Source organism: Pristiophorus japonicus, chromosome 2 (assembly GCF_044704955.1).
Source record: "Pristiophorus japonicus isolate sPriJap1 chromosome 2, sPriJap1.hap1, whole genome shotgun sequence".
NCBI lineage: Eukaryota > Metazoa > Chordata > Chondrichthyes > Pristiophoridae > Pristiophorus > Pristiophorus japonicus.
In genome coordinates this window covers 362,127,069-362,147,321 of record NC_091978.1, presented here as the reverse complement: position 1 = coordinate 362,147,321, position 20,253 = coordinate 362,127,069, and the positions used below count along the sequence as shown (strand labels likewise).

Sequence of the window (20,253 nt, the reverse complement as noted above, 5' to 3'; positions counted from 1 at the left end):
AGATTATCTGGTCATCATCACACTGCTGTGGGAGTTTGCTCTGTGCAAATTGGCTGCCGCGTTTCCTACATTACAACAGTGGCTACACTTCAAAAAGTACTTCATTGGCTGTAAAGCGCTTTGAGATGTCCGGTGGTCATGAAAGGCGCTATATCAATACAAGTCTTTCTTTCTTTTTTTGAATTCACTGAAAACAAAAGAAGTATCCACAAACTCTGACTCACCAGGCCAGAAATTCCACCCAGCATGAGGTTGTGGCACTGCTTCTGTTTAACTTAGCTGACCTCCAATTAATGTAGGAAACGGGGCAGCCAATTTGCGCCGAGCAAGGTCCCAAAAACAACAATGGGGTAATGACCAGATAATTTGTTTTAGTGGTGTTGGTTGAGAGATACATATTGGCCAGGACACTGAATAAAAACTAAGTAAGGGAAGTGCATCCAGGAGGGCGCTGAGCACCTCGAGTCTCCTCGCCGAGAGCATGCAGAAACCAAGCGCAAGCAAGCGGAAGGAGCTTGCGGCAAACCAGTCCCACCCACCCTTTCCTTCAACCACTGTCTGTCCCACCTGTGACAGGGTCTGTGGCTCTCATATTGGACTATTCAGCCACCTAAGGACTTATTTTAAGTGTGGGAGCAAGTCTTCCTCGATTCCGAGGGACTGCCTATGATGGGGTACTAAAGTTGCAAAAATGATCAGCATGATCATATTGAATGGTGGTGCAGGCTCGAAGGGCCGAATGGCCTACTCCTGCACCTATTTTCTATGTTTCTATGATGATGAAACAAAAACATATTCATGAAAAAAGTAATTCAATATTTGAACAGGGTGAGTGACCCCTGAGGTATATGAATAACAAGTCAAGTTAGGTAGCCAGGCAAACAAATTTCCAGGCTGGGGCTGCACCATGGAAAAGATAACGGGGGAGAAATTCAGGGTCCGTTTGCGGCGGAATCCCGTGGCCGCCGCTTTGTGGTCAACTGGCCGACCCGACCCAAATTCAGGGCCGTGATTTTTCGGCCTGGACCCGATACCGCCCGATGCTGCGGCATCAGAAAGCGCACTGCCGCTTCCCCTCACCTGAAAATCGCACCGACCGAAATTCAGGTTGAAAAATCGTAATCCCGCCGCGCGGTGCCCCAACAGGTTTGTGTCGGTGCACCATATCGCCAGTGTGTGCGGCCCGGCAGTGTGGCGGCCCTTCGAGGGGAGGGCCCACTGCCAAGGCCGAGGCCACCATGTAATAATTTTTGCCGGCCGACTTACCGATCAACCGGCAAGATAGTGCCCACAGGTTGGGTGCCCTCTTGGATGCCAGGCCACTGGCCTGACCGAAACAACTTCCTGGTGGCTCAGTGGCCGAAGACAAAAACTGACAGAATCTCTCCCCTTTGACGGAGGGGGGTGGGGGGGGGAGGGGGAAGAGTGTGGTGACACACACACGCGCTGTGACATCACCACTACTCCACCGCTGACACCGAAGGACTTATTTTCAGTGTGGAAGCAAGTCTTCCTCGATTCCGAGGGACTGCCGATGGTGGGGTACTAAAGTTGCAAAAATGATCAGCATGATCATATTGAATGGTGGTGCAGGCTCGAAGGGCCGAATGGCCTACTCCTGCACCTATTTTCTATAGGCTGCCTTCCTGTCTATGTCCCGCCGCCATCATGACCAATTTCCTTTGGGCCTTTGAAAAAAATGTCAAAGTCTTGAAAATCCTTCATCCGACCCCATCATGGATCCGTGCGGTAAGAACATTTAAAAAACATCAATCATAGATGTGCCAGCTTTCTTGCGCTACTAAATTTCGCCCCAACCTTTCTTACACTCTACCCCACCCATCCCTCCACCGTGAGCGATGATCCACTGGGTCACAACCAGGAACCAGGCAGCTCAGTTAATGCACGGCAGTAGGATTTAGTCTCCTCAGACGTGTGAATTAACACCCAATTCTTCAAATGCTGTCCATCAAATACAAATGAAACCAGCGCGAGTGAATCAATGCACATCAGGAATGCAATAATTCCAGGAAATAGCCATGAAATTAGACTTGTCAACCATTTAAACTGCCTCCGTTCTTTTACCATGAAAATGAAATTGGAGTCATTTCAAGGGAGAGAGATAATTTCCCCATTATGGTTATAGAAAAAAAAATCAATCTATTCAGCCGAAAGCTGCAGTAAATGTTACACAAGCAACAGGCAGGATGTAGAATTTTGTCTGAGGGGTTGGGAGGGGAGCGGCCGAGGGAAGGAGGGAGAATGTGGGAAATGAGCATGCCGACAGACATCAGACAAAAGGCCAGACAAAGGAAATGATAGCAGTGCCTGTCACTCTGCCTCAGTATTATTCAACTCTTTGATTTAATACTACAATAAAACAAACAAAAGCCTGAATTAAAACCAAAATGCCAACAGCGTAGCTAGACCGCTTTAAGCTTTTTTTTATTGTATTTTAAACACAAAGGCAGAGCCAATTTCTCATCGAAAAATCAATGCGCACCAATCACCTCAGAGTGAGTGGAGGACTCGAGTCCAGAGCTACCCACGTGAGAAATCGCTGATTGATGCAATGAGCTCACAGGCATCCTGCTGAAACATGTTGTAACACACTGAAGCCCAGCACCAGTCACTTGAGTCGTACATGTTCTCTGCTTTATTGCTGTCCAGCGTACCGGAGAGGACATTGAGACAACATTCAACAAATTACCATGTTAGTCGGACATAACAAGCACGCACTTCTTCATCACAAGCAAGGAAGGGTGAGCACAGGCCACGCTCTCTGGAGGTCACCAACATATTTGGGGGCGATTTTAACCCTACTCGCTCAGCAGAAACCTGGTTCGGTGGGAGGGCGGTGGGGCAGGGGGCGGGGGGGCGGAACCAGGACCCGGGGTGGGGGTTGGGGTGAAGTTAAAACCGCCCTGGCTCTTACCTGTCCCAAAGCAGCCATAATCTCAACATCTGCAATTTGAACCTGCTCCCCTGAGCAGGCAGAAAGGACAGACGCCCGGAGCAAACAGGGTCCTTCTTTCCACATATGCCTGTTGCAGCCCCATGACATTGTTGAGACCCAACTGTAATTTTAACTCAGTGGAGTATCCACCTGAAGTTAAAATCGGAGCTAATTCAGTGTCAGGTGTGTCTCAGTGGGTAGCACTCTCGCCTCTGAGTCAGGGACTTGAGCACAAAATAAATCGAGACTGACGCTCCCAGCGCAGTGCTGAGGGAGCGCTGCACTGTCGGAGGTGCCATCTTTCAGATGAGACGTTAAACCGAGGCCCCGTCTGCTCTCTCAAGTCGACGTAAAAGATCCCGTGGTACTAGTTCAAAGAACAGCAGGTGAGTTCTCCCCGGTGTCCTGGCCAATATTTATCCCTTAATCAACATAACATGAAACAGATTATCTGGTCATTATCACATTGCTGTTTGTGGGAGCTTGCTATGCGCAAATTGGCTGCCGTGTTTTCTACATTACAACAGTGACTACACTCCAAAATTGGATGTGAAGCACTTTTGAGACGTCTGATGATTGTGAAAGGCGCTATATAAATCCAAGTCTTTCTTTTCTTTCTAATTGTTGTGGCACTCACTTGAGGAGAAGCTCACTATCAACATCCTGATTTATTTTCCCTCAATTTTTTTAATATAAAGAGAACAAAATCTCAATAGTCTCCATGCTGCAAATGACATTTTTTTCCCAGTTTGGACACCCAGCGTTACAAAGGTCACATAAGTAGTAAAGAGAGAGAGACCATTCAACCCAATTAACTCATCCATTCCCTGAAATTTAGAATTCACCTCTCCCTCTCTTTGCATATCTCACCGCCTCTTGCATAGAATTCCATAGAATCTACGGCATAAAATCCGGCCACTTGGCCCAACTGATCTATGCCGGTGTTTGTGCTCCACATGAGTCTCCTCCCACTTTAATTATCTCTCCTGACCCCCCATCCCTCTATTCCTTTCTCCACACGGCAAGCTTCTCCTTAGATGTATCAACGCTATCCGTTTCAACCACTCCATGAGGCAGCGAGTTCCACATTCTCACCACTCTCTCTGCACAGAAATTCTTGATTTGATCTGCTAGTGACCATCTTAACAGAAATCAACTGTGCGGCAAACCTGTCCCACCCTCCCTTACCCTCAACGGCTATTTGCCCCACCTGTGACAGTGACTGTGGCTCTCCTATTGGACTGTTCAGTCACCTAAGGACTCATTCTAAGAGTGGAAGCAAGTCTTCCTCGATTCCGAGGGACTGCCTATGATTTATCCCCTTGTTCTGGACTCACCCACAAGTGGAAACAGTTTCTCCACATCAGCCCTATTGATCCCCTTCTTAATTTTAAATACTTCGATCAAGTCTTCTCTTAGTCGTGTCCTTTCCAGAGACAAGAATCACAGGCTGCTCAACCTTTCCCGATAGCTGCATCGCCTTAATTCTGGCAATAGTCTTATAAATCTTTTCTGCATTTTCTCCAGTGCATCAATATCCTTTTTGTCGTCTGGAGACCAGAACTGCACACAGTGCTCCATGTGTGGTCTAATTTAGGTTCTAATTTAGTATCAACTTAACATTACCCCTTGATTTTGTATTATATTCCTCCAGAAATCAATCCTCATCAATTTGTGTTGCTATTGTTAGTGATTTATGTTTCTGTATTCCAAGATCCCTTTACTCCTCCATTCCATTTATTTCCTTACCATCCATCATCATCATCATAGGCGGTCCCTCAAATGAGGATGACTTGCTTCCACACCAAAAGGGATGAGTTCACAGTAGTTTCAATGAAGGACCCGATATTCAGGTCCTGAACTCCAATTGAGGGGGTGGAAGATGCCTGTGCGTGGATTTTTTAACGTGTGGTGACTGTTGCACACTAACCACCACATGGGCTTGACAGAGTCTTGATCCAGTGCCAAGGTTGAACCAGGATAACTGGAGACCAGCTCTGCTGCACGGACCTAGTGCACACACATATCATGTTGCCCCTGGGCCCTTGCCTCTTCTGGACCCTGTACCCTCATTTGCCGCACCTCCGGCATGATCTCTCGCCGCTCCTCCGCCATAAACATTCGCCCATCCAAGGAATAAGTGGCAACCTTATTCCTCCTACCTAAATGAAACAGCTCACATTTTGCCATCTTGAACTTCATTTGCCACTGATCTGCCCACTCTGCAAGCTTGTTCAGTCGGTCTTCCTGTATTTTGGTGCAGCCCTCCACATTATTAGCTAAAGCCCCGATTTGGTGACATCTGCAAATTTTGACAGCCGACCTCCAATTGCGGAGTCCAAATAATTTATGTATAGGGTGAACAACATTGAAGTGAATGTCAGTGGTTCCAGCACGGATCCCTGTTGGACATCACTTCACACTTTCTGCCAGTCGGAGAAATTTCTCTTCATTCTTACCCTCTCTTTTCTGTCTATCCATTGTGCTACCTGGCCCCTGAGTATCACATGCGCTAGCCTCTTTTCTTTAATTGAACCTGGTTTTAACCTTGAAGGTAACATAACAAGAAAGAAAGAAGCAAATAATATACACACCACTGACAACAATTTTGTTTTGGAGAATTTGCAGCTTTAAAATGGAAATTAGTCATGTATGAGTGTTCTGCAAAAGTAACTTGGAAAGAAAGACTTGCATTTATACAGCGCCGTTCACAAGGACCTGAATTAACATGTGGAGACTAATGAAAATTATTAGCATTAATTAATCATAGACTCATAGAAATTACAGCACAAAGGGGGGGCCATTCAGCCCAATCTAAAAAACCTCTGATCGAAAAATATTCTTCTAACTTCCTCTTTAACCTTTTCCTGAGTTTTTGTCACATTGTTACCAGTTTGCCAACCAATGCAAATAATTTTTCACTATTTTCCCTCTCAAAACCTTTCATAAATTTGAAACCATCTGTTTGATTCCCCTTAACCATCTCGCTTCCTGCAAGCACCAATCTTTCAAACCTAAAACCTTTCATTCCCAAGATCATTTTAGCTCTACACTTTCCATGGCTTCATTGTCCTTCTCATGTGTTGCCCAGAACGGCACGCAATACTCCAACAATGGCCTTAGTCTTGCCTTATACAATGTCCACAGAACTTCCTTGCTTTTGTACTCTGTGCCATTATACATAAAACCTAGAATCGCTTTAGCCTCTCTTGTGGCTTTTTCAAGCTGGACTCCCATCTTTGAAGATCTATGTATTCGAGTCCCATCATCTCTCTGCTCCTCCTCACCAGGAAGAATCTCATTCTTATTTAGAGAATTAGCATTTATGAGAATTAGCATTCTCATTGCACTACTACTTTACATTTCTCTGCATTGAACTGCATTTGCCACTTATCAGCCCACCCTGCTGTCTATGTCCTCCTGGAATCTCTTGCATTCTTCCTCAGAATTTTCCATGCTTTCAAATTTTATACCATCATCAAGCATTTCATTACTGTAGCCAAGCATGACTTGTCTTTTACACATTCTTGTAACTGACCCCGATTACCCCATGCCTTTTTAACTGTTCTCGAATTCCAATTTCAATTGACGGTCAAGAAATCATTCGGTGTTTATGCCTAAATTTCTAAACTCTGCTACAAGGAAGCACAAAGTTGGAAAATTACCATGAAGAAGTTTACTGGCAGCTGAGATAAGATTAACTGACCTGGAATTTCATGCCTTGTCCCTCTCTCAAATAGCAGTGTCACATTTGCCATTCCTCAGATTTTGGCACAGCTTCCATTTTAAACATTTTGCAAAATGCAGAGGTGCCTCTGGTCTCTCAACCCCACACCTCCCTCAATCTTATGCTCATTTCCTTAACAAAAAGGACACTACTCTGTGTCAGTTCAGATAACGAGGGGCAACAGGCTTATTGACCCTGGAAGTATTCCTGCCGTCATCCCGGCTGAGACCAGCGGCGATCGAAGATTGGAAATGTGACGCTCATGGCCTGCATGGCTCTAAACTACACGATGTCGGCCGTGTGCTGCCCCATAAACATCTTCACCTGGGACGTCCACAGGGGTGCTCTCGATCTCCCTGTGTAACGTCAGTGGATGATCGCTGGAAAACACTGGAGATGCGGAGGAGATGGCCGTTTCTCCAGGGGTCCTGCCAAAGTTACGGCGGGTGAGTGAGAGAATTTCACAGAAATGCTCCCGTACTGCCTTCAGATACAAGTAGCTGCATACAAGGAGCCGGCTCGAGGGGCCGAATGCCCTACTCCTGCTTCTAATTCTTATGGTCAAAGCACATATACTGGAATCCTGTCTTTCAAAGAGCCAGAAGCAGGGCATGGAGGGAAAGGGCAATTAAGAATAACGTAAGAACATAAGAATTCAGAGCAGGAGTAGGCCGAATGACCCTCGAGCCTGCTCCGCCATTCAATAAGATCATAGCTAATCCTTGACCTCAACTCCACTTTCCTGCACTGTCCCCATATCCCTTGATTCCCCTAGAGTCCAAAAATCTATCTATCTCGAATATACAAGAAAAAATTATATTTTCAAAAGCTTGGCATTTCGAACACTTATTTTCAAGGTTAAATTTTGGTGACATGCATCAACAGAATTCTACCAGCTCTTCAGAAATCATATTAAGATCAAGATTTCTTTTACAGACCATCATTAATAGGAAATGATTCAGATTGCATCCCTTACACTCCTTGTTGGATAAAATTGGGAAGAAGCAAAAATAGTCTGTCTGGGGGAAGCATTGGGTTTCTAAGGAATTGGTGTCACTTCGGGACGCTAAAACTGTACTCATTCTAAATGAAGGCAAGTGAAATTTCTGATTTTTTTATTCCTCTCGAACCACAATAACCTGCAAATCGCATTACTGTCTGAATAGGGTTTTCATGGCTGCAAATCAAATTTGATGCTCTAATCAATTAGTCTTGCAGCCCAAATGGTTTGCTATTACAGCACACTGACATTTCAGAACAGTTTAATTCCCTTTCAGAAGAATTTCATATATCAGTAATAAACATAGACAAATCTTGCTGCCCCCTAACTAGTCAAAATATTACTGTCCAGAGCACAGCAAGCTGGCAAAGTAAAAGGCGTGCGCATGTGGTCACTGCGGTGTTCAAAATAATTCTGGATCGTTTTACTTAGCGAGCAAAGAGAAAGTAAATTTGAAATGATTTCAACGCAACATTGGAACGGTATAGTGCTCACAGAGGCTGGTCGGAATGCAGTGTCGCTTAATATTCAGATTCTGAATTTGAATACATCGTACTCGAGCCATACATCTACTGTGAAAGCACTGCTGCATCGATCGACAATTTGCACTTTGATGCTTTATTTCCTGTTTTAATACAAGTATTCCGGTTCTGTATACAAAGAAAGACGGATTTATATAGCGCCTCTCACATGGCTGATCATGCATTTCAGTACCCCATTCCTGCTTTCTCTCCATACCCCTTGATCCCTTTAGCCGTGAGGGCCACATCTAACTCCCTTTTGAATATATCTAACGAACTGGCCGCAACAACTTTCTGTGGTAGAGAATTCCACAGGTTCACAATTCTCTGAGCGAAGAAGTTTCTCCTCATCTCGGTCCTAAATGGCTTACCCCTTTTTCTGAGACTGTGACCCCTGGTTCTGGACTTCCCCAACATCGGGAACATTCTTCCTGCATCCAACCTGTCCAATTCTGTCACGACCTCACGGCCTGAGGATGTCCCAAAGCGCTTTACAACCGATGGAATACTTTTTGAAGGGTCATCACAACCGAACTGACTGCAGGTGCAGAATGACTAACGGTCACAAGGTTCTTGTTATTGCCAAGTAAGGAAGGGAAGAACAGTTTGAGGCCTGAAGCTGTCTACATCGATCTTTCCTTTCTGTCCTCTCTGACTGTGGGTACTAAGCACTCCTGTTATTTGTTGAATTCTAATCAAACATAATCCCCCCTTTACTATTTTTCAGCATTAAGCTTTGATAGATTGCAGTTGAATATTAAGTTTGCTAAGCTACAGTTGTATTTCACCTCCGGTAGAATTAGGGAAAAGAATAATGTTGAACCTAGGTTTTATTTACAGTTAGGACAGCAAATGTGGAGAAATGTGAAGTGCTCTACTTTCATAGGAAAAATAGAAAAGCAGAGTATTTTTTAAATGGTGAGAGATTGGGAAATGTTGATGTTCAGAGGGACCTGGGTGTCCTCGTACACGAATCACTGAAAGTTGACATGCAGGTACAGCAAGCATTTAAGAAGGCAAATGGCATGTTGGTCTTTATTACAAAAGGATTTGAGTATAAGACTAAAGATATTGCAATTATATAGGGCCTGGAGTATTGTGTACAGTTTTGGTCTCCTTATCTAAAGAAGGATACACTTGTCACAGAGGGAGTGCACCAGACTGATTCCTGGGATGGGGGGATTGTCCTATGAGGAGAGATTGAGCAGACTAGGTCTATATTCTCCAGAGTTTAGAAGAATGAGAGGTGATCTCATTGAAACATACAACATTCTTACAGGGCTAGACAGGGTAGATGCAGGGAGGATGTTTCCTGGCTGGGGAGTCTAGAACCAGGGGTCACAGTCTCAGAATAAGGGGTCGGCCATTTAGGACTGAGATGAGGAGAAATTTCTTCACTCAGAGGGTGATGAATCTTTGGAATTCACTATTCCAGAGGTCTGTGAAGGCTCAGTTTTGAGTATATTCAAGACAGGGATCGATAGACTTTTGGATATTAAGGAAATCAAGGAATATGGGGAGCGACCCCTGAATCTGCACCGGGCGAAATTTAAAGGGGAGGTGGCGATTTTGAAAAAGAAATGGCCGACTTACCGCTCGCTGGATGTGGAATCACGTGGTCCATGCCGTGATCTTCCAGCCCGGCGCTGCGCTTGTGTGCCGGATTGATGCCATGGCACCCTGCTCCTGGGTAGTCTAGGTAAGATACCCGTTTCTCCCCCAAAGAATTGGCAACCATGTCTATGCCCTGCACCCACATCAGAGACTTGAGCACATGATCCCGGCTGACACTCCAGTGCAGTGGTGGAGGAGCTGGGCTGTCCAAGGTGCCATCTTTTGGATGTCCCTTCTGCACCGTTCGCGGCCCTCAGAGCAAGTGGAGCGTGTCATTTTGTGCTCCACTTGATCTCGGGGGCAGGAGTTCCACCCGCATGGCTGTTACCGTAAATGGGCATTAGGTAATTCCAGCACCACCCGCCCCCCCCCCCCCCGCCCCATCCCCCCAATGTTTCTATTAGTGGGATAATCCCAAACTAGGGACCATGGATACAAGAGAGCTACTAATAAACCCAATAGGGGAGTAAGGAGAAACGTCTCTCACTTTATGGTTAGAATGTGGAACTCGCTACCACAGGAAGTGGTTGAGGAAAACAGCTTAGATGCTTTCAAAAGGAAACTAGACGAGAAAAGCGAACAGAAAGATGGGCTGAAAAGCTGAGACAAGGTAAATAGAATCGGAGGAATGTAGAACACCAGCACAGACGAGTTGGGCCGAATGGCGTGTTTCTGTGCTTATAGTCTATGTCAGCAGTTGGATTCTTATGATCACCTGTCAGATTTTATCATCATTTCTCAAATGCTAGCCAACAACAGCAATGTCACGTATGTACATGCTGTTTGTAGCCACCAGATGGTGTCATTGTTGGAGGCCACTGAGCAGCACGCACATGGTGCTGCTCTGGTATAAAAGGCCAGCCATTTTGTGAGTCAGGCACTTTGGGCCGTAATAAAGCATAGCCAAGGTTATACCTTGTTCAGTTAAACAGTACTCAGTTTGTATCTTTATTGCATACTTAACAAGCAAGATCCCACAAACAGCAATGTGATAATGACCAGATATTCTGCTTTGAGGTGCTGGTTGAGAAATTTTAAAAATCGGCTGTTCCTCTTTGAATTGTGCCATGGGACTTTTTACGTCCGGCCGAGAGGAGCAAATGGGGTCTCGGTTTAACGTCGCATCCAAAAGATGGCACCTTGGACAGCCCAGCTCCTCCACCACTGCACTGGAATGTCAGCCGGGATCATGTGCTCAAGTCTCTGATGTGGGGCTTGAACCCACAACCTTCTTTCTCAGAGGTGAGAGTGCTACTAGCTGAGTCACGGCGCATACATTTTATTTACCTGGACGTTGAGGTAAAAAGATGATTGGCTGTTGCTAAACAACCTTGCACCTGTATAAAGTTGATCATTTCCTTAGTGTGGCAATAGGCCATTTAAAATAATTATTTGTTTTTGAAATGTGGGCGACGCTGGCCTTCCTCACATGCCCCGAGGCCATTAGGAGCCATCTACATATGGAGTTTAGGTCACATGTAGGTTTGCCTTCTCAGAAGGAAATTAGGGAAGCAGTTGGATTTTTATGATCACCTGTCAGATTTTATCATCATGCGAGTCAACAACTTGCCAGCTTTATTGATTTCTCTTTCACAATTTGTCATAATGGGAAGTGAACTCACAACTTGTGGCCTGCTCGTCCAGTAACGAGCCCATTTGGCTACAATCTTCCCAATTCCGACATCACTGCATCTCCAAACCACTTTCTTTTAGAGCATACATAAGAACATAAGAAATAGGAGCAAGAGTAGGCCATTGGGCCCCTCGAGCCTGCTCCGCCATTCAATAAGATCGTGGCTGATCTGATCTTGGCCTCAACTCCACTTCCCTGCCCGCTCCCCCATAACCCTTGACTCCCTTATGTTCAAAAATCTGTCTATCTCCATCTTAAATATATTCAGTGACCCAGCCTCCACAGCTCTTTGGTGTAGAGAATTTCACAGATTCACGACCATCTGCGAGAAGAAATTCCTTCTCATTTCCATTTTAAATGGGCGACCCTTTATTTTGAAACTATGCCCCCTCGTTCTAGATTCCCACACGAGGGAAAACATCCTCTCTGCATCTACCTTGTCAAGCCCCCTCAGAATCTTGTACGTTTCAATAAGATCACCTCTCATTCTTCTAAACTCCAATGAGTATAGGCCCAACCTGCCCTTTTGTGTGATATGAATCATAATTGCCTATTGCAAATGATTCAGAGGACAGAGAAATGAAGAGTTGACCCTATGGGTGTGGGACTGAAGTCACATCCGGGCCAGATCGGCCAAGACCAGTAATCTTCCTTCCCTGAAGGACATTAGTGAACCAGTTGGATTTTTACAACTTCCCAACAGCCCATCATGATCATTTTTACTGGTACTAGTACTGATTGAAACTCTCTAATCCAGCACCCTCGGGACCTGGCCTGTGCCGGACAAGAGAATTTGCCAGACCACGGGAGGTCACGCCGACCCTCGACTTACCACGTCCTGTTGACCTAGCGCTGGCTGCTCCTCCTCTTCCCGCTGCCTCTGGTGCCTCCCCACTGGTTGGGCCGGCACGCTGTGTCCTGGGGCCGGCCTCTCCTTCCTCCCCGCTGCCCCCAGTTCCCCCTCCCCGGTCGGGTCGGCGTGGAGAGGGAACGAGGCGCGGCAGCCGACCGCGCACCGAAGCTGGGCCCCGAAATACTGCGCAACGACCCGGCATGCGCTGCGCGCAGAAGCCTACCGCGCGACATTTTGCTCCCTCTCCACACCAACCCAACCGGGGAGAGGGCGCCGGGGAACGGGAGGAGCAGCCGGCCACAGGACACAGCATGCCGGCCCGACCTGCGGGGGAGCGCCGGAGGTGGCGGAGAGAGGAGGTGCAGGACGCAGCGCGGGTCACGACCTCCCGCCGGGAATGATGCCGGACCAGGGAGTTTGCCGGACCAAAGGGTCCCGGACTGGAGAGGTTCAACCTCTACCAGATTTTATATTCAAACTGAATACAAACTCAAAGTCGGCCATGGTGGGATTTGAACTCATGTTCTACTGGATTATGAGTCCAGTAACGTAGCTACACTATTGCACCCATCTATTGCCCATAGAGCTCACTGTCATGCACCTGTTTCTCTGCCACACTTAATGTCATTCTTAATCAAAAGGCAAATTTATTGTTGCCCAAGGTAATTTATGCTAATTTAGTTCCGTGCGCTATGTGATTAATTCCGAGTCCTCTCAGTTCCTTCTCTCAATTCCCACCATCACTGCCAAGACATTATGAGCATTAAGTGAATTTGACCTTTTTTTTTTCTCCCTGTTGACTTTCAGCTGAATGTATTCTTCCTTCTCCCTCTTTTTTATAATATTTTTATAACTACTAAGCGAAAAGTGTTCGAAGAAAATTTAAAAAACAGACAACTTTTTTAATGCCCCTATGATTTTTCTCCCTGGGTGTTGCTCACAGCAGTGTCCTGCAGATTATTCTTCAGAGAAGATTCACCAGGTTGATTCCGGAGATGAGGGGGTTGACTTATGAGGAAAAGTTGAGGAGGTTGGGCCTCTACTCATTGGAATTCAGAAAAATGAGAGGTGATCTTATCAAAACGTATAAGATTATGAGGGGGCTTGACAAGGTGGATGCAGAGAGGATGTTTCCACTGGTGGGGGAGACTAGAACCAGAGGGCATGATCTTAGAATAAGGGGCCGCCCATTTAAAACTGAGATGAGACAGAATTTCTTCTCTCAGAGGGTTGTAAATCTGTGGAATTCGCTGCCTCACAGAGCTGTGGAAGCTGGGACATTGAATAAATTTAAGACAGAGATAGACAGTTTCTTAACCGATAAGGGACTAAGGCGTTATGCGGAGCGGGCAGGGAAGTGGACCTGAGTCAATGATCGGATCAGCCATGATTGTATTGAATGGCGGAGCAGGCTCGAGGGGCCGAATGGCCTACTCCTACTCCTATTTCTTATGTTCTTATTCCGGGAGACTCCAGGACAACCCTTGAGGATTCGCAACCCTACTGAGACTGCCTAAACTCATTTCATGGCTCGTAGTAGAGGGGCAAACTTTGTCCCACACAGTCCATTTTGTTAGGAAGACCAGAAACAGCAGTAGTTAAAAGGCCCAATAATTCTCTAGAGTTTACTCCCTAGAGTTTAGAAGAATGAGAGAGTGATCTAATTGAATCATATAAAATTCTTAACGGGCTTGACAGGGTTAATGCTGAGAAGATGTTTCCCCTGGCTGGGAAACCTGCAACATGGGGTCACAGTCTCAGAATATGGGGTCGGCCATTTGAGACTGAGATAAGGAGAAATTTCTTCACTCAAAGGATTGTGAATCTTTGGAATTCTCTACCCCAGAGGGCTGTGGATGCTCAGTCACAAAGACAGAGGTCGATAGATTTTTGGGAACAAAGGGAATTAAGGGATTATGGGGATAGTGCGGGAAGGTAGAGTTGAGGTCGAAGATCAACCGTGATCTTGTTGAAAGGCAGAGCAGGCTCGATGGGCCTACTCCTGCTCCTAATTCTTATGTTCTTATGTTCTTAATTGAACAAAATGTACCAAGAGGACATAATTTGTCTACATGCCAAGTATGTACCTTTTCAGATAAAATAAGAGGACTGGCTTACGTTAAATCATTTACTGGACACCATCATTCCTTTCACAAACCACAACTTGAAACATCTACACAGCTATGGAATGGCAGTAATTATCATGTAAAATTATTCGGGATGCAGTGAAATCACCAGAACTCCTGACAGTGTTACATTTTGAGTTCAGGAGGGCATATTCCCGCGATACGGATTTTTTCACAATTAAATTTATCTCGTCACCTGCAAGTGACTTCAGTTTTCCCAACTTTGCAGTGATTTAAAATTCTTCCGCAGCGAAGTAGGCGCTTAAACATAAAGCTGAACCTACCTGCTCCCAATAAATATACAGAACGAGGCAATGTCAGATTAAACTGCTCGAAAATTATAATTCCCAGAGCAATGAGATTACATGATTTGGTGAAGTTTATAAATTCTGCAGCCTGAATAAATCCAAATGGGTTTTTTTCTTTCTCCCTTCCTAAGTAACTGTATTATCTTTGATTACAATGAGAAATGGTTTACTTTTGATCAGCAATTGCACTTTGCTGCTTGACTCCAACCTTTACTAACAGTATTACGCCCAGTAAGCAGATCACTCGGCCTAATCGTATCACTCACTGTACCCTGCACATCTCGGTCTTTGCTCCCTCAGGATATTGATCAAGTCAGCGGCGAGTTGTGCAGGGTAAATATGACAGTGCACCCGACAAGTCAACGGAATTTTAAATTGTTTTATTTATTCACGGGATGTGGGCGCCGCTGGCAAGCATTTATTGCCCATCCCTAATTGCCCTCGAGAAAGGTGGTGAGCCGCCTTCTTGGACCGTTGTAGTCCGTGTGATGAAGATACTCCCACAGTCATCATCACAGGCAGTCCCTCGAAATCGAGGAAGACTTGCTTCCACTCTAAAAGTGAGTTCTCAGGTGGCTGTACAATCCAATACGGGAATTACAGTCTCTGTCGCAGGTGGGACAGACAGTGGTTGAAGGAAAGGGTGGGTGGGTGAGCCTGGTTTGCTCCTTCCGCTGTCTGCGCTTGTTTTCTGCATGCTCTCGGCGATGAGACTCGAGGTGCTCAGCGCCCTCCCGGATGCTCTTCCTCCACTTAGGGCGGTCATTGGCCAGGGACTCCCAGGTGTCAGTGGCGATGTTGCACTTTATCAAAGAGGCTTTGAGGGTGTCCTTGAAATGTTTCCTCTGCCCACCTGGGGCTCGCTTGCCGTGTAGGAGTTCTGAGTAGAGCGCTTGCTTTGAGAGTCTTGTGTCGGGCATGCGGACAATGTGGCCCGCCCAACTGAGCTGGTTGAGTGTGGTCAGTGCTTCGATGCTGGGGATGTTGGCCTGGTTGGGAACACTGAAGTTGGTGCATCTGTCCTCCCAGAGGATTTGTAGGATCCTGTGGCAACATCGTTGGTGGTATTTCTCCAGCAACTTGATGTGTCTACTGTATATGGTCCACGTCTCTGGGCCATACAGGAGGGCAGGTATCACTACAGCCCTGTAGACCATGAGCTTGGTGCCAGATTTTAGGGCCTGTTCTTCGAACACTCTTCCTCAGGTGACCGAAGGTTGCGCTGGCGTACTGCAGGCGGTGTTGGACCTCGTCGTCGATGTCTGCCCTTGCTGATAGAAGGCTCCCGAGGAATGGAAAGTGGTCCACGTTGTCCAAGGCCACGCCATGGATTTTGATGACTGAGGGGCAGTATTGTGTGGTGGGGTCAGGTTGGTGGAAGACCTTTGTCTTACGGATATTTAGTGTGAGGCCCATGCGTTCGTACGCCTCGGTGAAGATGTTGACGATGGCTTCGAATTCAGCCTCTGAATGCATGCAGAAGCGAGTGTCATCTTTGTTGTCGTGGTTTGGTACAACTGAGTGACTTGTTAGGCCATTTCAGAGAGCAGTTAAGAGTCAACCACATTACTGTGGGTCTGGAGTCACATATAGGCCTAGACGGGGTAAGGACGGCAGATTTTCTTCCCAAATGGACATTAGTGAACCAGTTGGTTTTTTTTATATGACAATCTGGTTGTGCCATTACTGATACTAGCTTTTTATTCCAGATTTATATTTAATTAACTGAATTTAAATTACACAACTGCCATCATCATTATCATCATCATCATAGCAGTCCCTCGGAATCGAGGAAGACTTGCTTCCACTCGAAAAATGGGCCGTTAGGTGGCTGAACAGTCCAATACGAGTACCACAGTCCCCGTCACAGGTGGGACAGATAGTCGTTGAGGGAAAGGGACTGGTTTGCCGTACGCTCTTTCCGCTGCCTGCGCTTGGTTTCTGCATGCTCTCGGCGATGAGACTCGAGATGCTCAGCGTCCTCCTGGATCATAGTGGAATTTGAACTCATGACTCCAGATCATTAGTCCACTCATGTCTCCAGATCATTAGTCCAATGTATCCTTACGGTCATTATATAGGACAGGTACCCAGAACTCCAGAGCCAACACGCAGTCGCATACCTGCTCTAGTTTTAAGAAATAACTCCTAATTATGTGGCACCTTATCACCTCCTAGGTACAGCCATGGCCTTCTGACTCTGAGGCAAGAGTTCTACCCAAATGAGTCAATCTGAGGTTTGCTGGCCAGAAAGGATATGGTAGCGGGTTGATGTGAGATGGTCCTTAATTTTTCAGATTTCTTCTCGAGTCTGTCTCTCTCTCTCTGAATCCAGAGAGTCAATGATAAATACAAAGGTCATTATCCCGCCATTCACACCCTATCTTGACTAATGTTTTTCTAACTCCGGGCATTACTATTTGAATTCAGCCCATCATCCCTTTTGTCTCTCTAATCTCTCCTGTCTTCCACCCTATCACAGACCAACCTTTTTGTTCATTCTTCCCCTCCCCCTTTCAGGGCTTGTTAAGAATCTGTTCTTTCCGAACACTCTCCAGTTCTGATGAAGGGTCATCGACCCGAAATGTTAACTCTGCTTCCTCTCCAAGATGCTGCCCGACCCGCTGAGATTTCCAGAATTTTCTGTTTTTATTCCAGATTCCAGCATCCGCAGTATTTTGCTTTCGTATAAATACAAAGGTTACTGAAACACATCACTGATTACACCTTGCGTTCTGAGTTTGTGAAATCATTAATAAGAACCAAGCCTCATCAATTAGTAACAGAATGTGAAGAATGGTAGTTTAAGGAGGTAGTTCAGAGAAGGTTCACGAGGTTGATTACTAAGATGAAAGGGTTGCCTTCGGAAGAAAAGTTGAGCAGGTTGGGCCTGTACTCATTGGAGTTTAGAAGAATGAGAGGTGATTTTATTGAAACGTATAAGATTCTGAGGGGGCTTGACAGGGTGGAGACAGAGAGGATGGTTCCCCTCGTGGGGTAATCTAGAACTAGGGGACTATGAGCTAGATTTTACACATTTTTTGCCCAACCTGCTCAACAAAGCTGCTCTACTTCAACCTCGGGGGAGTTTGGATGTACTCTGGAGGTCTTTGGAGGTGATGTGAACATCTGAATAAACATCTTTATCATACTGTGAACGATTGGAATTTAATAGGTGTCTTCATTGGGACATTTATTCTTTGTGACCAATCGGTGGAAAACAGATAGCTATTGGATTGGGGCCTGTCCTTTCTCACCCTCTCTTGATGACCAATTACATGCTGCAGACTCGAGATGGCAGAAGGTACGCTCCACAGCATTATATGCCCAATGTGAGACGTGCCAGACTGATGAGGAGGACCAGACGTTACAACCCCCGCAAGTACAGGGAGAAGCGGTCTTACCTCAACTTGTCCAATAACACCTACCTTAGGAGACTGCGCTTCCACAAAGAGGTTATCAGTGAGGTATGCCAGCTCATAAGGGGAGATCTGCAGCCTACCAGCACCATCAGTACTGCACTGTCCAGCGAGGTCAAAGTCACCGCGGCACTGTCATCCTAAGCGTCGGGTTCTTTTCAGGCCTCAGCTGGCGATATTTGCCGTCTGTCACAGCATGCCACACATTGCTGCATTAGACAGGTCATTAAAGCCCTGCACGCATGCAGGAGGGACTTTATCAGCTTCCCTATGACCAGGGAGGCTCAGACTGAGAGGGCTTTAGGATCCTACCGAATTGCTAACTTCCCCAAGGTGCAGGGAGCAATAGATTGTACGCACATCGCAATGCGGACACCTTTTTAGGATGCAGAGGTTTTCAGGAACAGCAAGGGATTCCATTCCCTGAATTCCCAACTGGTTGTCGACCGCCAGCAAATTATACTGTCAGTGAATGCTCAATTTCCGGGCAGCATCCATGATGCTCACATCCTGCGTGAGAGCACTGTACCTGACTTGTTTAACAATCAGCCACAAGGTCAATGCTGGATGCATGGTGACAAAGGATATGGCCTTGCCACCTGGCTGATGCCTCCCCTGCGTGACACCCACAGTGGAGCCGAGAGGCGCTACGAGAGCCACAGAGCAACTTGCAATATTGTGGAGAAAACCATTGGAGTGCGTAAGCAGCGCTTTAGAAGCCTGGACCATGCAGGAGTCGAGCTCCAATATCACCCTGAACAGGTAGCTCAATTTATGGTGGTGTGCTCCATGCTGCACAACTTGGCAATCAGGAGGGGACAAGAATTGCCTGATGAGTCTGACAGTCCACTCACCAGAGAGAGGAAGAGGAGGACGCTGTGAGGCTGCAGAGCGACTTGGATAGGTTAGGTGAGTGGGCAAATGCATGGCAGATGAAGTATAATGTGGATAAATGTGAGGTTATCCACTTTGGTGGTAAAAACAGAGAGACAGACTATTATCTGAATGGTGACAGATTAGGAAAAGGGGAGGTGCAAAGAGACCTGGGTGTCATGGTACATCAGTCATTGAAGGTTGGCATGCAGGTGCAGCAGGCGGTTAAGAAAGCAAATGGCATGTTGGCCTTCATAGCTAGGGGATTTGAGTACAGGGGCAGGGAGGTGTTGCTACAGTTGTACAGGGCCTTGGTGAGGCCACACCTGGAGTATTGTGTACAGTTTTGGTCTCCTAACCTGAGGAAGGACATTCTTGCTATTGAGGGAGTGCAGCGAAGGTTCACCAGACTGATTCCCGGGATGGCGGGACTGACCTATCAAGAAAGACTGGATCAACTGGGCTTGTATTCACTGGAGTTCAGAAGAATGAGAGGGGACCTCATAGAAACATATAAAATTCTGACGGGGTTAGACAGGTTAGATGCAGGAAGAATGTTCCCAATGTTGGGGAAGTCCAGAACCAGGGGTCACAGTCTAAGGATAAGGGGTAAGCCATTTAGGACCGAGATGCGGAGGAACTTCTTCACCCAGAGAGTGGTGAACCTGTGGAATTCTCTACCACAGAAAGTTGTTGAGGCCAATTCACTAAATATATTCAAAAAGGAGTTAGATGAGGTCCTTACTGCTAGGGGGATCAAGGGGTATGGCGAGAAAGCAGGAATGGGGTACTGAAGTTGAATGTTCAGCCATGAACTCATTGAATGGCGGTGCAGGCTAGAAGGGCCGAATGGCCTACTCCTGCACCTATTTTCTATGTTTCTATGACGAAGAGGCGGACGCTGACATCAGGCCAGACAATCAGGCTAACGCTGAAGCAGTGCCCTCCTGTGGACCGCATGAAAGGTGGCATAATAGCTGTAAGACTCTTATGTCAGGAGCTCATCAATGATCGCTTTGCTGAAAGAACGTTGGTGGTATTTACAAGGCTGACACACTGCTGGGTGTGTGCAGGTCATACATCAATGGTGGGCATCACCTTTGTAACTGTTAAAGTTTAAGTTGAATGAAGTTAAGTGTAATTATACCCTTTGATGTTAAGAAATCATCAGTGTGTAACAGTACAGCTATCTGAGCCAATGCGCAACAAGGTTTTGTTAAATA

General features: G+C 46.2%; 1 protein-coding gene across 1 annotated transcript in view; it reads right to left on the bottom strand.

Moving 5' to 3' along the window:
- ccser1 (coiled-coil serine-rich protein 1) overlaps positions 1-20,253 on the bottom strand; it is a 1,720,263-nt gene that overhangs the window by 1,021,500 nt on the left and 678,510 nt on the right. The gene's annotated exons all lie outside the window — the stretch shown is intronic.